The 17,990-nt window shown below is 35.7% G+C and overlaps 1 protein-coding gene across 1 annotated transcript in view; it reads right to left on the bottom strand.

Moving 5' to 3' along the window:
* LOC129227962 (uncharacterized) overlaps window positions 1–17,990 on the bottom strand; it is a 113,654-nt gene that overhangs the window by 89,973 nt on the left and 5,691 nt on the right.

The following is a 17,990-nucleotide window of genomic DNA, read 5'->3' as shown; positions in this document are numbered from 1 at the left end:
CAATTAAACTTTGGGGGTAAAAGCGCGTTTTTCGGGGGAATTTTTCAAACATTCACCCATAAAACCTTTTTTTAGTTAATTATATTCTAGTTGGAGGGTCATATCACTCTCTGGTATCAAAAAGTTTTTAAAATTATGAAAAAATGAAAGCACTAGAAGTGTTAAGGAAATGTTAGTTTTTTGCTAAAAATATGGCATTAAAAAAAAAATCTATCGATTTTTTTTTTCAACAAAGCAGACAAAATGTGTTATTTATGTCATGTTCAATAATCGTATAAAGTTTGATAAAATTACAGTGAATATTGAAGAAAAAAATATTTAGGGTGCTCGTCTACCTTTTAAAGTAGCGACACGTCAGCCATCTCGTGACTAAATGCAGCTTTCTCCCTATGTAAATAATTCCGATTCCGAGTCACAACTGACTACAACTGTATTTATGTCGAGGACTGCATACTAAGTGCCTTGCCTCCATTATTTTTTATACCGATAGATGGCAGCACCATCACCGGATCGAACAGTTCCTATTCCGAGTCACAACTGACTACAACTGTATTTATGTCGAGGACTGCATACTAAGTGCCTTGCCTCCATTATTTTATATACCGATAGATGGCAGCACCATCACCGCATCGAACAGTTAATGAGAATTTAGAACTAGTCCAGGAGCTAATAACTACCTGGTGCTAGCACCCCCTGAGGTATCGTTTCACTTGGAGGACATTGAGACCATGAGCATATCTAACGTCGCCCAGTCCCCTTTAATGACGACGGTGGATCTTCGACCATCGAGGTTCGAACTGAGGACCCTCCGGCCCCGAATCCGACACTCTACCGATCGGGCTACCACGACCCTTCTCCCTATGTCTACTATAAAATGAAGTGGCGTGTTTTGCTTCTTGATTGTGGTGCTTCTCGATTGTGGATTAACATGGAGTTGATAAGAAACCACAATCAAGAAGCAAAACACGCTACCTCTGCATGACAGGTATAGGAAGAAAGCATCATTTAGCCCCAAGATGGTGGACGTGTCGCTACTTAAGCTACGATCTAGGGCTTTAAGTTACACGACTAACTCTTAGCTAACTTCGTTACTGCTCACAAATTAAAGGGAATTAGTTTGGAAAATTGTGTGAGCGACACGTTTATATACAACATGAAAAGTATTTTTTATTGTTATTTTTTTTGACATTAGTAATTATCTTCCCGAGTGTTCCACTGTTAGGAATGCTACTGACTATATAGTTATCATAATTTTCCTTTCGATTTCTGCAACAATGCTTGGTTTGATGTAGTGTCCACGTAACTTTTTCACGATGATTCAATTGGAAATAAGAGGTTCTGACGTAAGCAAATAAAATTCTGGTTAACGTGTTTAATTTTCTTATTTGAAAATAATAAGAGATGTCCTGAGCGTTAAAAAAAAACGAGCTTGCTTTTATGAAAGTTTCATCGATTTTTATAAAATTTGATCTTTAAAATGAAATTTGTAACTTATACAATTTCACCATAACTGACACTATTCTTGCATTTATGATAAAATTTAAAAATAGGTACTATACATACCCTGTTAAAACTACAGTTTGCATTTGGTACCTTTCAGGGGTGAAACTCTTGTTCACCAGCGGCACCCGACAGAGCCGAAATTGCACTCTTAGCTAGGCCAATTCACATGGCGACCGAACCGTCCGTCCGTTCCGATATTTTTGCTGCCAAACTGGTTTTCGGAATCCGTTGCCATGACAGCACGCCGAATTTCTCGGCTCCCGTCACGTTCTGGCGATGCTGGATTTTGACGGCCGTCCGATTCGGGGAGCGAATGTGATAGCCAATCAAAGGAGAGACGCCGTTTTTACTTTTGTGGGAATATTTCTCGTTTTGTTTACTGCTAGTTTCGTACAAAATTTGTGGTTATTTTTCAAAAGACAGTTGATGTTTTTCAAAATGAGAATGCCTAGAAGTTATATGAGGGTTATTGCTTAATTATCTTTATTTTGCGTGGAATGCTTAATTAGATATAATTACGTGAAAATTTAGTTTTGCAATTTGTTTTTTCGTTAAAAAATAATTCCACAGCTCATAGTAACTTGCAAAACCAGCTTCTAACGCTAAACATTGGCAGTGGGACCATTAACGAAACCCATTATTATTATTATTATTTTTAAATTAATCAGTAGAAGTTTTTGAATCTTTGTTTGAATAGTCATTGTTTCGAAATGTGATGAAGCAAATCATATTTTAACCAAGAAAAAAAAAATCATACAAGTTAAATCTTTTATGGTTACGCGTTAAAATGTTGTCAGATCCTAATGATATTAAACTGTCTTAAACATTTGCTGGACTTTTCAAACTTTTGAATAAATAGGCTTTGCCACGAACTTATTCATGAATATAATATGTGCTATTTTGTCAGAAATATTCTGACATTTTCAAAAATTGTCACTTTTTTGGATTTCTGGATAAATATAATAATCGAATTCTTTTGTAGCTTTTGTCATTTTAAGAGTATGCTTTAGCTCACTTCCCAGTAAAAATTTAGTTACGCAACATATTTAAGAATCCAACAACAAATTGAAGAAGTCAAAGTTTTTTATCGATCATCCTGAATCGTAAAAAGAGGAAATTTGTACCCAAATTTATCTCAATATAAATATTTTAAGAACACTGTTTGTAAATTTAAGAAATAAATAGTAATTCAAGTGAAAATCCATGTTAAAATATAGAGAAAACTCCTTTATTTAAAGAACAATGTTTATATATTTAAGGGGTTTTTTTTGCTATTTTTAACAACATTTTTTCAGTTCTTAAGAGCATTTTTATAGATTTTTTAGGCCATCAAAGTCCGGACCTAATCATATAACGCTCAGTTATTACTAAACGATTGAAATATTAGACCAAAATTTTTTTTAAATGTTTAAAGAGACGAAGAGTGCTCTAGCTTGAACTTATATGAAATATCAACACCTATTGTAGTAGCATCGAATCGAAGTTTCATCTGTTGCATGCCTAGATTAATTTCAAACTATATAGATTTTTTTATGTATAGTTGTCATTAAATTTTTACTTTTTTGCGAAAATTTCAACCAGCAAGTTTTTTCAAAATATTTGAACATTTAATCTTTTCTCATATATTCTATTAAAGATCAGGAGGGGGGGAGGGAGGAGTGGAATGTAGTACAGATGCTTTTTTTTTTATGTACAATTCTCATTCAATTTTTACTTTTTTGCTAAAACTTCAACCAACAAGTTTTTCAGAAAAAAGGAGTATAATAATAATAATAATAATAATAATAATAATAATAATAATAATAATTCTCTCTTAAATTCTATTAAATATAAGAGGGTGGGGGAGGTGTGTAGACACGTTTTTGACAGAGATGTTGTAGACAGAAATTTGATAAATTTTCTGTTACACTACTTGCTTACCCTTATCATTCGGCCATTTTAATTTCTACTGCCCCAAATTCTTTCAAACGTTCAGAGTGATCCTACTAACCGCTTGCTTGACGTTCGTGACAAACAATAATGTATTTTTAAAAGGCTTATTGCAATCACAGCAACATCGCTTATAACTTCTTGTTAATTTTATTTTGATTAGGAGAGCGACAAAAGAACGGCATTAGATCCGCGGTCTTCACCCCTAGCGGGTGAACACCTTCACGTGGCTATCGGGCGGAGCTAGTATGAATGTTGCAATATTTTCACACCTATCCGTCACGTCCGATAAATCGGAACGGGCGGACGGATCGGTCGCCATGTGAATCGGCCTTTAGCAAGGGTGAAAAACTGGCTCCCTTCACCCAACGTGCACCGGAGGTGAAAGATGGTACCCTATGTGAGAAAAATGGCCCCTTTATTGCTTCCTATAGCGATTCCTGCCCCCCCCCCGTGTTGTGTGCGTTTTTGAATACAATTGTGTTTCATTTATTTTGATTTATATATATACGAAGGCATTTGATCACATTTCAACTTTCGAACATAGTTTAGAAGTGTTCATGACTTTAATTTGTCTGTTCGTGCACTAACTTTCTTATATCCACACTTGGATTGCTCAGTAATTAATATGTTGTTGACATCTGCTACAGCATGAACCGTACCGAAAATGAACAGGGAAGGTATTTATCAATCATTTGCCGGAACAACCAGAAATACTAAGTAACATTAGATTAGGATCATGGGAAAATAAAAGCGTTTCATGAAGGCTTAAAATTTTAATCGTATCAAAACCTATTAAAAGATTCGACATTTGAATATCCTCACGCGTTTAAAATAAATAATCTAAAAGCCCTTCTTTTCAGTGTCAAGTTTTTCGTTAGATTAAAAATAAAAACGAGTCTAGAACTACATCCGCTTCATGCAATAACGCCAAAGAAAGGTACAATGTGAAAGTCATGAGTCAAACAGTGAAACATTTCTTTTTGTTTTTTCTACGTAGTTACTTCATTGTGAAGAAATTGACATTTGGCAAATCTGCTCACGTCAAAGCGTTTTTATTCCGGAATTAGCTATTCAATTGTCAGCTGATTTAAACGTTTTTATTTTTAATGTTGTTGTTGTTGTTCAAGATAGTACTGATAGATAGTTTTAGGTAACAGTTTTGCAGGATATAAATAGCAAGACATTAAATGTGTAATAAGGTAAACGGAACAATAAGCAGTTGTCAACATATTTTAAACACTTTTAAAAATGTTCGAAAGCTCTAAGAGCTATAATATGATCAAATGCCTTTGCTTACGCTAGATTTCGAAGATTAATCCACGAAATTTTCAGTTTTCTACTTCATTCAATGTGAAAGTATATTTCGTTCCAACTTCCAACGTCCGCCATTGAAGTTGTCGTTAGAGTTGTTGTCAGGGAGCATGCGCAACGAGTCGCCTTCCTATTGAATGGTCTTTTAGCACTTGAGTTAACGTCGTTCACCCACTGAGGAACCAAAAGCACCTTAACGACACTTCCTAGCCTCCGTTGCACCCTGAGGCACCGTTTTTTCACCCTAGGGTGAAATTCTTTATCCCTAAGGCACTCTTGGTTTTAACAGTGTAAAAATTCAGAAAGTAATATAAGAGTATTTGTAATTTCGTGTTTTATGGCAATGTTACTTTTGCGAGTTATTTATTAGTTTTCTTACGGTTGAATCGAAACCTGTAAAATGTTGATAGTGTTTACAAATATTTTCTAAAATGCGACTATGTTTAATGGAATGGTATTTCGTTCAAAAGGAAAACCAATCTAATAAGAGCTGCTGCTGAACTACAGAGATAAGATATTTTATAGTTTAAATAGATGAACAAAGTGAGATTAGATTAGTTGCTAGAAACTTATCAACTGAGAGACGTATGGAATACCCTGTTAAATATCATTAAACAATTAAAAGAAAAAGTATTTCATATTGCAGCTATTGTTTCAGAAGAAAAAAACACTAATACTTTCTACAAATAAATCATATTAACTATCAATGCTTTTCACTCAATTACGAAAAAATATTACTTACTTTTTAACTGAATTGCAATCAGAATCTGCAAAATAAAGTGCACAAAATTAGTATGTAAATTAACATAGGAACTTTTGTAATATGCATTTGTACAAAACAATTGCTACTTTTGATTATGCTCGTAAGAATTCAGAATCTGGTAAATAAAATGCACAAAATTAGTATGTAAATTAACACGGGAACTCTAGTTAGATATAAACAGTTTATACTAGTAATAATATTAGGAAGAGTTCTAATTGATATTACATTTTCTTTTTGCTGTCTTTTCAACCATTGTTATTGGCAATCAAAAGGGGTGGGGTATTTGGTAGTAGTTGGAAAAAAAGTATACACACACACGGAGACACATATGGAAAGGGGGGCACATGCGAACAATTTTTTTCATTTCTTAATTTCTCAAAAAATATTATCGATTTCTCAGAGCAAAAGTGTCTCCATGAATGGCAGTAGCCTTTTCTTTATGCCCTGATTTTTTTTTAGATTTAGAGAAATTTTTTTTTTATTTCATGGACTTAAAAAAAAAAAAAGTTCAATTGTGTTTCAAAACGAGGTTAGATAAATGGGATTCCACCCCCATTCCTGTATGCTACTTTAATTCTTATGCTTACGATTGAGTCCTTACACAACTTTCTGGTTCGGTGATGAGTTTTTTGTACTCTTGAAGAGAGGCTCCATTGTGGGGCCGTGGTAGCCCGATCGGTAGGGCATTGGACTCGGGGCCGGAGGGGCTCGGGTTCGATCCCCGCTGGTCGAAGACCCACCGTCGTCATTAAAGGGGACTGGGCGACGTTAATTATGCTCGTGGTCTCAATGTCCTCCAAGTGAAACGATACCTCTGGGGGTGCTAGTACCAGGTAGCTATTAGCTCTTGCACTAGTTCTAAATTCTCATTAACTGTTCGATCCGGTGATGGTGCTGCCATCTATCGGTATATAAAATAATGGAGGCAAGGCACTAGTATGCAGACCTCGACATAAATACAGTTGTAGTCAGTTGTGACTCTTGAATAGAAATAGAATAGAGGCTCCATTGTAGCCTCGAAAGAGCTATATGCTGTATTTTCTTCAGAATTTGTGCTTCATTTACGTAATGTTTCACTTCAATCGTATTAGTAAACCCCGCTGAGGGAGGGGGGGGGAGGTAGCGCTCTTAATTAAGCCTATGCTGGTGTGGCACATTTACAGAGGAGCTGGCCTAGGGCTGGGAGTAGGGATTTCCGATAACACCGTTCACCTACTGTCCGACCATCACGAGAAAAGCCACCGCCGAAATATCTGCGCCTGTCTACTGATATAATAACGAGGCGCGTATCATTTTTCCAAGGGAAGCTTAATGTTGGAAAAACCCGTGCGACTGCACAAAGGCGAGCAGACGAGTGGCGAAATGGCGCCAAAAAGCCTTCTTGCTAACCCTTGCAGAAAATGGACGAAGTCCGTTTCTATGGCAGTAGGCGAGCTCAGACTTGACGGCGGGAGCTTTTCTCGGGAAAGACAGACAGTACCTACTAGCAGTTCACCAAGACTACATTGAACTAACTCCCTTTCTTCCTGGTAATTGGTAGGACGAAAATTATATTTGCAACTAGCCGCCTGCGGCGACCCGCTGGTCCGCCTTTTTACGCCATTCGCCTTTTTACACCAATGGTGCCGCCTTCGGTGGCTGCTTAAACAATTTAGCGACGACATTAATCAATGTTTTTCTCTATGAATCAGTATTATCATTCGTTTTTTTACGCCAATGTTGCCGCCTTCGGCGGCTGCTTAAATAATTTTCGTGGCGGTATCAATCAATCTATATCTATCTATATCATTAATAATTTGAATAAAATATTTTCTAGATCTGTCTCCAGTTTCGTCGTTTGGAATATTTTTAAAGGAGGGGGAGGGGAGACACAAACGACGTACTCTTCATGCAAATTTTGTCGAAAAATAACAAAAAGCACTTCCACATGTGGGGGAGGGAGGGGGGCATTGACACCCAATGTGCAAGCAGTCACCTACGGCGGCTGTTTGGCTAACTTGTCATTTACCTTTTTACTTCAAGTTTGCCGCCTTCGGCGGTTGTTTAAATAAATTTGGCAGCAGTATTAATCAATCCATGTCTATCTTTTTTTTGTGCCATTCACATTTTTGCGCCAAGATTGCCGCCTTCGGCGGCTATCTACCCTTACAATCTATCTCTACATTTTCTTATCCATCTCTATTTATTTTGACTTCCTCGCCCATTTCCTAATAAAAACAAAGAACACTCGAAAAACCGCTTTTTTTTATTTAAGTAGAGCAAAACAAAAAAAAAAAAAGCTCAAATTCCCCGTAGTGTGCAAAAAGTAGCGTTTGACAAAGATAACAAAAATCTCGCTGTTTTTATTGAATTAATGCGCACAACTATGAAATGTAACATAATATAGATACAGCGAAAGGTCCAGCTTGGGGGGGGGGATGGAAAAAGAAATAAATGCAATCCCTAAATAAAACAAAAAAAAGGAAAGAAAAAAAGCAAGCGCTGCCGAAAAAACACGTGGTCATCACGTCAGAAAATGTAGAAGTAAGCTATATAGTAAAAAAAAAGATTAACATTGCTTGCGATTAAGATTCCATCGTAAATATCGAATCGAAACCCAAGTAGTGACGTCACAGGCATAAAAGATTGAAGAACGCTTTTTCGACTGATGCGTGAAAGGACAGAGTGTTCAGCATTAAAAAAATTGTAAAAAAAAAACTATTGCGTATTTTTAAGAACTTTTTTCTTCCGAAGAGGGCGAAATGTTTTTAAAATTTCAGAAATGAGGCTTTGATACTTCTCGCAGGATGATATTAGAAAAAAATAAAACCCAGGAAAACATGCAAATTAAAGGTTTTTTGCTCTATCTTCAAAATTGTTTTGTTCATCATATTTAAAATTAAATTTCCGACACTATAGTACCAAAAATATTTGTCTGGCGCGATTGGTTCGGGGTCTGTGAGGTTAAAAGTACTAAAAAGTGCTAAAAATCACATAAAACATTAAATAACTTTTTTTCTAATTAAAATATCAAAAATCGAAGCCCGAGGTGCACAACTTCAGCAAAAACTACACCTGTATACCAAATTTCATCTTTCTAGGCCTTACCGTTTTCCCGGGATGCGCGCCACACACACACACACAGATACACACACACACACACAAACATCTTATTTTATTATATGTATAGATAGATGAATCGCTTTTATTTACTGTTAGTATGATTACTTTTTTACGCAATCAGGCAGTACATTCATAGGGAGGAAAAAAAAAACGTAACACTCTTAATTATTCGGCTATTATACGGGCTGTAAAAGAAAGAAAAGTGTCATATATGCAAAATGGATTGAAGTCTTCTTTCAAATTACGTAAATGAAATTTTCATAAGGGACCACATACAAAGTAAATTGAACACAAACTTAGAATTTTCAAATAGGAACCCCTATTTTACTACATAAATGAGTTTACAAGTCAAAGAGCACCTAGGGTACCAAACTTCATTGCATTCCGATAAGTAGAACAAAAGATACTTGCGTGAAACGATTCAGGGACCATCGACGCATTTTAAACGTTACTTTCAAGGTCAAAGTTTACCGATTAATGTAAACGAGTGTAGTATTTTTTCAATGGAAATAACTAAAGCTACTCGCTATAATACATTGACTTTAAGTAATCAATTGCTAATTTTTAGATTTTGTTAAAGTTATTTATACCTAATTTGAAAAAAAAAAGAAAAAGAATATCAAAGTTATAGATTTAAAAAAAAAAAAAAAAAAAAAAAAAAAAAAAAAACTGTCAATATTCCAGCAATTTTTGGTTGAAACTCAGTTGTAAATACAGTTGGACCCTGATTTAACGAACCTCAATTTAACAAATTTCGCGATTTAGCGAATTTTTCTTTTTCCCCTGCTAAAATGAAGGCAAAAACCCCTATTACCAAATAAAAAAACTCCGAATTATCAAACTATTTTAACAGCCGATTTTTTTTTTTGTTTATTTGAGTTAGGAAATATTGGATTGTTTTCCAAATATTCTATCCATATAGTCCGAAATAGAAAAAGGCTTTTCTTGGAATCAGCAATTTTTGACCGCCGAGGGAGAACCAACGAATACTGATTTTGATGCAGAAAGCGATAATGAAATTCCCTCTAAAACTTACTTTTTCGAATGCTTTACATGGTCTGGAAACTAAAAACATATCTCATGCAGCAGGCTGCAGATGACACAGTATTTTCTTCTTTCCAAAAAGTCGAAAGAGAACTATTTTGAGCAAATTATCAAGGAAATTGTCAAACGTCTACTACTCAGTAGTTTAAAATTTCAAATTAACTAGCGGGTAATAAGTCGTGAAATGCTGAATAAAAAGTGTACACTTTCTAATTATGGATATTTTTGCGCAGTCGTTTGTTAGGGGTTTTAGATAACGTAAGTGCAGATTTTTAATTTTTTTTAACACCCCGATATTACGAATAACCCCAATTTAACGTATAAAAGTTTCGGTCCCGATGAGTTCGTTAAATCGGGATCCTCTACATGATAGCGCAGCTAGAATATACCTTCGGGAGGGAGCTTAAAAGACTCTTACATGGATATAAACTACCGTACTAGGATTGGAAATAAAGTTAAAACCAAAGCCACTCGAGGAGAATTTGGTGCCACTGCCTCTACGGTATGTCACTTCTTGCAACATTCTCAGTCTGAAATCTAGAGAGCTCTTGAGAGTTGTATATGGATCACGTGTTTGGTTTTTTTTCAAGACACAGAAGCAGCAGCCTTAAGTTTATCTTCATTTAGATATCGCTGTTAGCTAAGCTGGTTTCATTTATAATGCCAATGCAATTTATGCACGATCTAAGCCTGATGCGTTACTCAACATTTGAATCGCATGTATCCCATTGCCTTCCTGTTCAGTTCAAGTCCTATCCTCCCCTCCTCTCCGACCAGAAACATGTGACTTAAAAATATCTTTTGTGCAATTGTACTAATATTATAGGTGGTTACATTCTTCTGTTGACCAGTTTTAATCCTTCTTTATATTGAAATCAACTACTTGTATTTCAGTTTGAAAACATTGTATGGGCCCTCAAACGGAAGAAAAATTGATATTTTAGCATATCGTAAAAACTACTGAATATTTTCAGCTCAAATTTTAGATATTCATGTAATTTCTCTTCTAGATTGTTTACCCATTAAAATATTGTATGGTTCTAGATCATTTTTTTTTTCGAATATTGATTTAACAATTCATAAAAAATTTCATTTTCATATAGTAAATGACATTTGTGCTGTTGGACTAGTTCTTACTTTGATATAAAAAAGCAATTTTTGCCGTACCCAACGTAGTTTAGGACCTTAACCACGTTGGGTGGGGCAAAGTTTTTTCTCTTATACCTAAACTTTAGGTATTACACGCTGAAGTATCAGAAATCCTTTTAACATTACGAGATAATTTTTTCGCAATTAAATTGTAAAGCAATGGCTTGAGCAAATTAAGCAAAATTTCGCTCAGAAATATAAATGACTAGAAAATCGCCCGTCAAGTTACGACGGGTGAAAATTGCTTCTACATTTGAACGAAGCCATTGCCTGTTTGGTGATATTTTGATAGTCAAAATTTTAACCCCAACCATAGTGGATTCACCCTAAACTCCAGTAGATAGCGTTCATTGTTGACCACTTTTTCGTTTCTTCATTCCCCTGAAATGAGTCTTACCAGTAAAACAGTTAAGCTACCGGATCCAGTTCAGACTTGTCACAATAAAGCGTTTCCCTACATGTTAAACATTACCAAAACAAATTGTCAAATTATCATGCCGTGGCGTGAGGTAAGGTCACTATATAAGAGGAGCTGACGTAACCGACATTTCGGTTCCAAAACGATGGAGGGACAAAATTAGTCTTCGTACAAAAGATTCGTTGCAGAAAACTGGTGCTACAGTTTTACATGTGTTGCCGTCGATTGATGTTTGATTATTTTATTCCGTAAATAAAGAAGATTTATTTAATACAAATTTAAAACAAATAAGGAGTGAAAGATTTACCTTAAGTGACATTTTACTCAACCTATTATCAATTGTTTTACGACATTGCAACCAGCGAATATTATATCGTGTTTATAAATACTAGAAACAAGGCTGGTTCCAAAGCAGTCTTGAACTAAAATGTCAGATAAGCTGGCTTGTCCTCTTTAAGGGGCTTAAGCGCGAGGATTAATTCCTGATGAATTCAGGAGCGTTACTCGATCATTCGCTTTAATATATGTATGAGGAAGACGTTGGTCACAAATATGCCATAAAGTGCATATTTGTGATGCTCTTATAAAATTTTGTTGCTAATGCACTTTTTATCATCAGAACGACCTCCCAAACTCGTTTTCTATCTCTTACGCTTCCAAGCACGTCATTTCTATCCGCACTTGCGATTTTAAATGGCCGTTGAAATGAACTACCGTTCCGTCGAAACGAATCATTTATTTCAATTAAATGTTACATCTTAAATTAAAAAACTGGTAGTGCAATGTATTTAAAAGTATAAAATAACTAGGGTGTTCCGAGAATGACTGATACATTTGAAAAATCAGTAAAAACTAAATGTTCAGCGACAGAAAAAACCGTTTGAAGCATTTTGCTTACGACACCAGTAAATTTTCAGACAAATTGTAAAAATTAGTTACAACGTTCCTCAACAGATGGCGATGGCCAAACAGATATGACGGAAAACGAAGTCTACGATCGCACTATACCAGAAGTGACTGGTATTTGAAAAAATAAATAAATAAATAAATAAATAAATAAAAATAAAAATTAATTTGATTTTTGACATCTGGAATTCAAATTCTGTTTTTCGCAATCACGATTGTGTGTGGTGTGTGTATGTAGACGTGTGTGTTTGTATCTGTGTGCAGGTATGAGTGTGTGGGTAGTTGTGTGTAAGAGTGTTTGTGGTAGGTGTGTGTGTATGTGTAGGTGTCTGTATGTATGCGTGTGTGTGTATGTGTTTGTGTATGTGTGTAGGTGTACGTATGTGTGTGTATGTGTTTGTTTGTACGTGCGTGTATGTATGCGTGTAAGTGTAGGATATTGACGCAACCTGGAGTTGGCTTTCGCTAGAGTAGCAGCATCGTGAGGAGCCGGTCGACGGTCACGCTGCAGAGGGTGCTGGTGGGAACATAAAATCGTAGGACATCAAAACAGTCAAATAAAAGCAATAAGCAATCGTGATTGCTCAAAAAAAAAAAAAAAAAAAAATCGAGCAGCATCGATTTTTCAAATATACCGACCATTTTGGCGATCTTATAGACTGCATTTTCTTTCACACCTTTTAAAATACCGCCAACGCCATCTGCATAGGCGGATTTAGGTCGAAATATTTGGGGGTGCAACAATAACAGGAATCTGTGGAGGGGGGGGGGGGGTATTCCCGGAATAACAAGGCAGTGGCGAAATCAGAAAATAATTTTAGGGCGGGACACAATTTTAAGTCCAAAAAACGCGATGTAAAACATATTTAGTAAGATTAGGGGATGAGCAAATCTTAACATTTCAAGCTGCAGAAAAATTCTGAAACGAAAGTCGATATTAGAAGCAATGGGTGAATCTAGCTACTGGTTTGGAATGGGATTCACGTCCCAGAAAAAAATTTAAAATAGTAGTTTTGAAAAGGCAGTTTTACAGTTCTTGGTGATATTTTAGAGGCAAGAAAGGTACATTTGGCTCCAAGGCTATTTTTAGAAATTTTAGTCTTATAAATGTGATTATAGTCCATATTTATAGTTTGGGTTATGAATGAGACTCATAGACCGTCTCCAATCGATTTTTTGAAACGCAGATAGAAATACGTAACCCCGCCCCTCCCCCACGCTACATCTTTAACTTTTCATATTGAAGTTCCAAAAACACTACGGAGGACAATTTTTGATGCTGTTACCGGACGGGGTGTTCTGGAGCTCTCCCCTGGAAAATTTTCGAAATTGAAGTCCTAAAAATGAAGTTCTTCTGCAATAATCCATGGTATTAAAAAAAAAAGGATTCTCTCACTTAAATATTTCGAAATAGTAGTTTTTAATAGTAGTTTTCAAAACCAAAATATTAACACTCTTTGATGATAATAGAGAAAGGGGTGTCAGAGGCCCTTGTTCGAATATTTTACAAAATTAAAGTCTTAAACACATAAGTGTAAGACCATATTTGGTAACGTTAGGGACACTGCAGTTTTTCAAAACTGTAGCTCCAAAAACGCAATTTTAAACGATTTTCGATGTATTTAGGTGATTAGAAGATCTTCCTTGGAAATTTTGCGAAAGTGAAGCCCAAGAAACGAAATTTGAGATACTCTGTAATAACTTTAACTGGGGAAAGGGCTTTGGAGAAGAAACATTTTGAGGACTAGTAAGATTTTTTCCCAACATTCTTTTTTTTTTCGTAAAATAACTGCGTTTTCCCAAAATGAGAACTTTTCTTCTCTTCAGTAATAAAGAATATTTTTTTAAAAACATCTACTCAGCATTTTGCGGAGAAGGTCACCAGTCTTGTGCCCCTTCCCCTCTGGATGCACAACTGCAGCAAAATGTCCGGAAGTCCTCCTTCAAAAATTTTTGATTATTTATCTTAAAATTTTTGGTTTTCGATTGATTTCGGTGTAGATTTTATTGATAAAGTTTCTTGCAATAGCTATGTTTTTTTTTTTTTTTTTTTTTTTTTTTTTTTTTTTGGACTTTATTAGCCATTGTTGTTTTAAAATAGAAGAATTTGTATCGATATACAAATAAATACCCAATTACAGAACCAATTATTCTATACAATAACACAGCACTGAACAATAAATTGTTTGAGAAGTTTCTTTATTTGCATGAAATTATTTATTAGGTTTTTTTTTTTCCAAATGGATAAAATTACTTTAATTCTTAATATGAGCACAGTTATGTTTTTCTTGCACTAGCGACGTGTGGTGATACACTGGATTCAAGTAAATTTACTAGTATAGTAGCTATGAATTTCCCCCCCCCCCAACTGCGTTTCTGAGTGAAATATATTAAACTAATTTTTTTTCAAAATCCAACCAAAAATTTTGGGGGTGCGGCGCACCCCCTGGCACCCCCGTAAATCCGCCTATGGCCATCTGTTGAGGAATATGGTAACTAATTCTTACCTCTTGTCTGTCTGAAAATTTACTGTTATCCCGAGCATAATGAAACACACGGTATATTTCTATCGCTGCCCGTTTAATTTTTAATGATTTTTGAAATGTGTCCGTCAATCTTGGAACGCCCTGTAATAAAGTTCTTCCCGTTTTTATTGACAGAAAAAAATATGGCTTACAGAACGTATAGCCAACTGTTAGTCCTCGAAGTAATCTGTATCGTCATTGAGGACCTTCTGCCAACGTGCTCTAGCTGAGCAACCCCTTTGCGGTAAAATTCGGGTGTCTTGGATGCAAAGAAGTCTGTAAGTGCTTTTCACTGGTCAACTTTTGTCATGAAGGATTTTCTGCGAAGGTATAGGGAGTGAAAGATGTGGTAATTTATTGGCGATAGATCGGTGAATACAAAGGATGCCGCAAAGTCTCCCAACCAAGTCGTCAAACGGTTTCCATTTCCACTCGTGCCATATGCGGTAGTGCGTTATCATGCCGGAAGAGTAATCCTTAGCAATTCACCAGTGATGGCTCCTTCGTTTGCAATGCTTGTTGTACACGTTACAATTGCTGCGAGTACATGGCCGCGGTCGTGCGTTTGGGACGTAGGAAGCAGTACCCATTCTAAAATCCTAAAGCAAACAACACCGAACGAGCTCCTTTGACACTTCCAGTTCATTATCCTACTGTACGGGTCCCGCTATAGCTAGTCTCACCCGACAGGTGTTTAAAATACGTGATACACTAATTTAAATATCTGTCAGTTGATTAAACTAAGTGACACAAGAATTTTGCATACCTATTATCACTTCTTTCAATGGCAAAGTAAAAACGGCAAGAACTTTATTGGTTACCTTATAGTAACCCTAGTCGGGAGCGGCTCCAGGGTCTGGAAATCCGGCTAACCACCCCATTCCGCGCACAGACTGGTATATCAATCAGTCAATCCCCTATTAATGACATGCTATATTAAGTGCTACTGATTTATTTCTTAAGAATTTTTAATCAGCTTAAGCTGGTTAAAAATTCTTCAGTAGTGTCTTAGCTGTAGGAGTTAAGAAGATACTTATGAAAAAGTAAAAATGGCTCTCACTTTAGAGATATCCTCGCTCAAATACTACATCAAAACTGCTAATCATCGAGCTCTTAAGAGATTTGTTTTTGTAGAAAATTGATCACGATAGTAAATGATTGGTGTCATTTAGATGGGTTTCGCTTGACAGTGTACCGTAAAGTGAATTTCAAAGAGCAATTAATAATTAATTAGCACATCATTTCATAGTGTGAAAAAAAAAAGAAGAAGACATTTTTAAAAATGTATATTTGAGGCGGATTCGTGAGCACTTGCAGAAGACATATGAAAAAGGGAGAAGCAAAAGGATATCAGTGGATATTTTCAAGTTTTGAGTTTTACGCGTTTAAAGGTAACGTCCTATGCAGGCTTTTATTATTTTTTTTTTCTAAATCATGTTTTACAGCAGAACCTAACTGAGCTACTAGTGTTATTTCTTGCCCCAAGACGAGAATTAGGACAAGAGGTTCCCCTACTATTTGTACTGGTTATCTCCAAATTTTTAATTTTGCCACGTAAAGCTATGTGTTAAAAGTAAAGCTTTTTGTTTATTTAATCATTGCTCCAATGAAAGGGGTTTAAGCCCTAAAAAACCCCATTCGGCACGGCCTTGGTAGCAATATTAATTGCGGTTACTTTTATTAATTAACGTACGTATGTTGTTTAAAATTTTGTTTAAAAAGTTGTCATTGAGTTCTCTTTTTACTTTCTTCTATATCTAATATATAGAAGAAAGTATTGGATTCGTGCAAATTTTCGAATTTCGAATTTTGACGGATTCGAACGTTTTGAGGTGTGCTGAGTCCATTTCGACTATTTTTGGAAAATGTCTGTCTGTCTGTGTGTGTGTATGTATGTGTGTATGTGTGTGTGTCACGTCTGTGTGTGACCAGTTTTTTGTGGCCGCTCTACAGCAAAAACTACCGCACGAAATCGAACGAAATTTGGTACACATATGTGCCCCTATGTGAACTTGTGCCCATTGGTTTTTGGCGCGAATTCCTCCAAGGGGGGTGGAGCAATGGGACGTTTTTTGAGTTACGCGTGCTTGCTTTTCCTCAGGAAGTAACTGGCGGAATCAAACAAAATTTGGACCATATGTTGCCATTAACAGGAACAGGTGCTGATTCAATTTTGGTGGCAATAACTCAAACGGGGGTTGAGCTATAGAACGTTTTTTGTCGTCAATTGTGACTGCTGTATCTCAAGAAATAATGAACGGAATGAAAGAAAAATTTATCGGCAAGTAGACCTTAGTGGGTATAAGAGCTGATTTTATTTTGGTGTCAAAAGCTGAAAAGGGGGGTGGCGCAATCGAATGTTCTTTTTTTTCATTGTGAGTGCCATTTCTCAAGAAGTAATGCTACGTTCTGGATGAAATTTGGAATAAATGTGAATCTATTTGTAAATAGGCGTTTTTTCAATTTTGGCGCCAATCGCTAGATGGGGGTCTGATTTTTTTTTTGTGTTAATAAAAATAGCTTTATAAATGCAACAATAAGAAAGATAAATTACAATATTCTCGTCTGCTTATTTCACGTGATTTTAATTTTCGGGAGATAATCGGAAATGTTATCGCAATGATTTAAAATTAATAACTGTTGCCATTTTATGTTTGTTAACAAATAAAACATCTAATTAATTCAAGCAAGGCTTTTAAAATAACTTTCAAGCCGTTCTTTGCTTTGCTTTTGCGGGAATTCAGGAATTCGGACGGTCGTCAAGTTTTTTTTTTTTTTTGCTGGGAATATTGCATTCTTTTCAAGCATAGGGATTGATCAGAATTCACAAGAAAGATATAGAAGAAAGTTTCGTGATGGCCACAACATACTAGTTTCAAAGTTCGTCGTATTTTCATGTGTTACTTTTCGTAACTTGAAATACTATATATATGCTAGCAGTATCCGCCCGGCGATGCTCGTGTTAATAATTTAAAGGAATTCCGTTGAGTAAAAAAAAATCCAAGCCCCCCCCCCCCCTTTGTAAAATAATCATTTTTCAAAAACACATTTTAAAGTCTTTTTGTAATTTAAAACAATTTGCCAAAACATTTTAAAAGATTTACAGAAGCTTTAAAACTCAAAATAATCGTCCAACTGTCGTTCATCGCTTAACGCGCCAAAGTTCCACGCTAACATAACCCTGCTCTTTAGCGAATGAAGCGCTTTTTATCTGCAATTTTAAATGTTTCAACAAATAACCAAAAAAGACATCAAATAGTATCTTTCAAATGTAAAATAATTCCGCATTTCTATAGTTTGTTGCCAAACTCGGCAAGCAACCACTCTACCGTAACCC

This window comes from Uloborus diversus, chromosome 8, assembly GCF_026930045.1.
Source record: "Uloborus diversus isolate 005 chromosome 8, Udiv.v.3.1, whole genome shotgun sequence".
Lineage (NCBI taxonomy): Eukaryota > Metazoa > Arthropoda > Arachnida > Araneae > Uloboridae > Uloborus > Uloborus diversus.
The sequence above is the reverse complement of the archived record's forward strand: the minus strand, read 5'-3'. Positions and strand labels throughout refer to the sequence as shown.